Source organism: Hyperolius riggenbachi, chromosome 8 (assembly GCF_040937935.1).
Source record: "Hyperolius riggenbachi isolate aHypRig1 chromosome 8, aHypRig1.pri, whole genome shotgun sequence".
Lineage (NCBI taxonomy): Eukaryota > Metazoa > Chordata > Amphibia > Anura > Hyperoliidae > Hyperolius > Hyperolius riggenbachi.
Genome location: NC_090653.1, coordinates 206,121,411 through 206,125,806, shown reverse-complemented (window position 1 = coordinate 206,125,806; position 4,396 = coordinate 206,121,411). Strand labels below are relative to the sequence as shown.

General features: G+C 41.9%; 1 long non-coding RNA gene across 1 annotated transcript; it reads left to right on the top strand.

Moving 5' to 3' along the window:
• Positions 1-3,532: 3,532 nt before the first annotated feature.
• Positions 3,533-4,064, top strand: LOC137528436 (uncharacterized). Its single transcript, XR_011023394.1, has 2 exons — positions 3,533-3,779; positions 4,021-4,064. It is a non-coding gene; the product is annotated as an uncharacterized lncRNA (long non-coding RNA).
• The last annotated feature ends 332 nt before the right edge of the window (positions 4,065-4,396 follow it).

Below are 4,396 nucleotides of genomic sequence, written 5' to 3'. Positions count from 1 at the left end.
TTTGGCCACTTCTAGTTCTGGCCGGCCACTTCGGGTTCTGGCCGGCCAATGTGCGAAGTGGCCGCTGCGCTGCGGCCAATGTTAGAAATGGATTGATTCCTGTGACATTAATGTATCTTCTGGCCGCAGCGCAGCGGCCAAACGTATAACCACTTCGTTAATTTAATGCAATTAAGCCGGCGGCAATGTAACAATTCAAGCCGCCGGCTTTTTCTCTGCCTCTCTCTCCTCCCCCCGCCTCTCTCTCCTCCTTCCCCCCGCCTCTCTCGCTCTCCTATGGGCAGCCGGCGGGGACACGAGTGTGTCCCCCCCAGGAGTCGTTCATCGCGGCAGGGAATCCTGCCGTTCTTGCAGAGCGGGTGCTGGCAGAAGCAATGTCTGCAGCCTCCCCGCTCTGCTTTCCTGGTGCGACGAACGACTCTCGGGGACACGCGTGTCCCCCGCCGGCTGCCCATAAGAGGAGGAGAGAGAGAGAGAGGCAGATAAAAAGCCGGCGGCTTGAATTGTTACATTGCCGCCGGCTTAATTGCAATAAATTAACTAAGTGGTTATACGTTTGGCCGCTGCGCTGCGGCCAGAAGATACATTAATGTCACAGGAATCAATCCATTTCTAACATTGGCCGCAGCGCAGCGGCCACTTCGCACATTGGCCGGCCAGAACCCGAAGTGGCCGGCCAGAACTAGAAGTGGCCAAACTTCGGGTTCTGGCCGTAACATATACAAGAGACACATTTGACCAAAGTCTCGGCAAGATGATTTAAATTACACCAATTCTCTAATATATTTCATTCCACCTTAAAAAGCAATAAAAAGAAAGCTGGGGTATGTATTCCTGTCAAAGACACACTGGGCCTAGTGGTAGAAGAAACATTCACAAGCGAAGAAGGTAGATTAGTGGTTGTTAGAGGATCAATCAATTCTCAAGAATATACATTTGCAAGCTTATATTCCCCAAACTCACACCAGCTGAAATTCATTAACAAAAAACTCAAAAAGATTACTACACTCCATAAAGGACACCTATTTGTGTCAGGAGATTTTAATGCTATAACAGATGTTCAAATAGATTGTACATCCAATATTAGGAAATCACACTCCATTCTACAACCTGCCTTGTTGAATCATGAACTATACGATTCCTGGAGATGTTTTTATCCCACATCCCGAGAATTTACCTACCACTCACCGATCCACAAGTCCTTTACACGTATTGACTATTGCTTGGTTGACAGATTCACTTTATCACTAATTACAGGTGTTGAGATAGGACCCAGAATTTGGTCGGACCACTCTCCCTTACTTATAAAATTTTCTTTACAGAATTCTACCTTACGTCCCCAAATATGGAAATTGAACAAATTCATTTAAATTCGGAACACACCTCACCTATCGTCAAAAAAGAACTTGCTGAGTACTTTGAGTTAAATGACACTAAAGATGTCTCAAAAACAACGTTATGGAATGCACACAAGGCCTACATTAGAGGTATCATTATGAAATTGAGTGCTATCCAAAAGAAAAAGAGAAGGGAGAATACCAACATCCTATTACAAAAAATGAAGTCCCTTGAGAAGGAAATTTTCACTAATAAGAAAACTGAGCTGATTAAAACATTAGAAGAAACCAGACAAGAACTAGCAGACACCATGTATTATGAATACGACAAATGGCAGACTATCCTCCGAGAAAACTGGTACTATGACAACAATAGAGCTGGAAGAGCAATGGCCAGGAAGATTAAGGGAAAGAGAGTGCATCACAGAATAGTGAAAATACTACACCCACAGACCAAAAAAGTGGTACATCATCCAAAGGAGATAGTAGACGCACTTGCTAAATATTATGAGAATCTCTATAATCTGGAATCAGATCAAAATACTCATAACCCAACTACCCAGGAGATAGATAAATACCTTGATAAAGTCAATCTTCCCTCCTTATCTGATTTTGAAAAAAAGTATTTAGGGACCCCCTTTACCCAACAGGAAGTAATTTCGGCCATAAGCTCACTTAAAAACGATAAAGCCCCGGGACCGGATGGGTACATCAATGATTATTTCAAAAAATTTATAACCATTCTAGTAGGACCCCTCACAGATATGATCAACGAAGTAGCGATTAAAGGTATCTTCCCTAAGGAATCCTTATCGGCCCTAATCTCAACTATTCCTAAAGAAGACAAGGACCCTTCTGACCCAAGCAATTATAGGCCCATTTCTTTACTAAATTCTGACCTAAAAATATATGCCAAGGTATTAGCAAACAGGTTATCTCCCTTGATGCCTCAACTTTTACACTCTGATCAAGTGGGATTCACAAAAAACAGGTCTACTTGTGATGGCACTCGAAAAGCCCTTGCTTTAATTCACAAAGTTGGGCTCTGTCGAACGCCTACTCTCTTAGTGTCCCTTGACGCGGAGAAGGCGTTCGACAGAGTCAACTGGTTATACTTGTCAAAGGTTCTTACCAAATTTGGAATTCCCGGTTTTCTACATAAGGCGATTATGGCCTTGTACACCCAACCATCGGCTAAAGTTCTTACCTCTGGTTCTTTGTCTTATGCATTTAATATCAGAAATGGTACACGACAAGGCTGCCCCCTCTCCCCATTAATATTTAATCTATCTCTAGAACCCCTAGCACAGAGTATAAGAGATAATTCTCAAATTCATGGTATTAAATTAGGACATTCAGTTGCTAAATTAAGCTTATACGCAGATATCATACTATTTCTTCAAAAGCCATTGTTATCATTGCCAGCTGCCAACACAGAAATTAATGATTTCTCTCATATTTCCTTTTATAAGCTTAACCAAAAGAAAACAGTAAATCTTCCATGCTTTATTCCCCAAAAAACTATAAATACTCTTAAAGAATCCTGTAGCTATTCTTGGAATGAAACATCAGTTAAATATTTAGGTATACAACTAACCCCATTAATAACGCAACTATACAAAGAGAATTATAACCCATGGCTGAAAAAATGTAAGACTAAACTAGAAGCCCTGGCCAAAGTGGAGTATTCATGGATGGGTAGAGCAGCGGCTTTCAAGATGATAATACTACCCCAACTGCTATACCTTTTCAGGAATTTACCAATCAAAGTACCTCAGACCTTCTTTAATACCCTCCAAAAGCTCCTTAATAACTTCATTTTACTAAATAAGAAAGCTAGATTTTCTAATAAAATCTTAACATCCCATGTGTCAAATTTAGGCCTCGGAGTTCCGAACATAGAATTGTACTATAAATCAACTATATTAGACCAATCCAGAACAATATGGCTGGAAGACCACACCAAGCAATGGTTCTCCATAGAAGAAACCCAACTTTTTACCAACTCTTAAAGGTTATTCCTTGAGTCCAGACTGGTCTGGAAGACTAGACAAAGTATCACTAACCCTATCTCGGCCAATACTTCAAAAATATGGAGGGAATTGCTGAAACTTTGTAAGGAAGAAACTTTTGCCATAGAGATACATACCACCTGACTGTTCTTCATTCTGTCATTAGAAATGTCATGTCTTGCAGACATCTTTCATTAAAATGGGTGCTAATCCATACAGGATTTATCCTGTGTTAGAATGAGGTAGGACAGCGCCACCTATTGACCACTGCATTACATTGTTCTCAGTTAAGTTCAGCCTTTCTGTTACTCCTCCTCCTCTGTGACCTCATGCACCAGACAAGAAGGGAGTAGCCTTCTAGAAGCTGCCATTTTCACATGCTCTCTGCTGAGGAATCTTCTCCGTGCTTCCACTAAAGGCTGCATAGCCGGTAAGGCATTCTTTCTTACTGTTTTCTATGAATCTGCATGACTAGTACTAGCTGTAGACATGTATTGTGTGTTATTTCTGTGTAGGCAGCTAGTTAGTAGTTCAACTGTATAGTGAGGCCTAGTCAGCTATCCATGCAGCCATGTTGCTGTGTGCACTAGTCTATCTACTGTATGCTGATATGTGATATGTTTATATGCAGTTCATGTACTTATTGCATCATTTCTGTTATTTGTTCACAGTTTCACACCAACTTACTTCAGCTCATTAAAGCTACAGATCATTACCTGGTCTCAATTTATTGAGTAGTAGGAGGGTGTTTATCTGCCTGCTAAGCTCCATACACGCCCCAGGGGTACACGTGGTAGTGAGGACAGGACAGTGAAACGGCTGCTACCCGCGAGTGAAACGGCTGCTACCCGCGAGTGGAACCAGACCGGCTAGCTTCCCAGCCAGTGAAACGCTGCTACCCAGTGAGTGGAAAATAAGATACTGACTACAGAGACAGCTATACTACCACGCAGCTACGTGCATATCAGTACGCAGCAGTCTCTACACAGTCAAGATCCTTAACAGCAGCATCATGTCAGAAAGCCAAACTTCTTCTTACAAGACAAG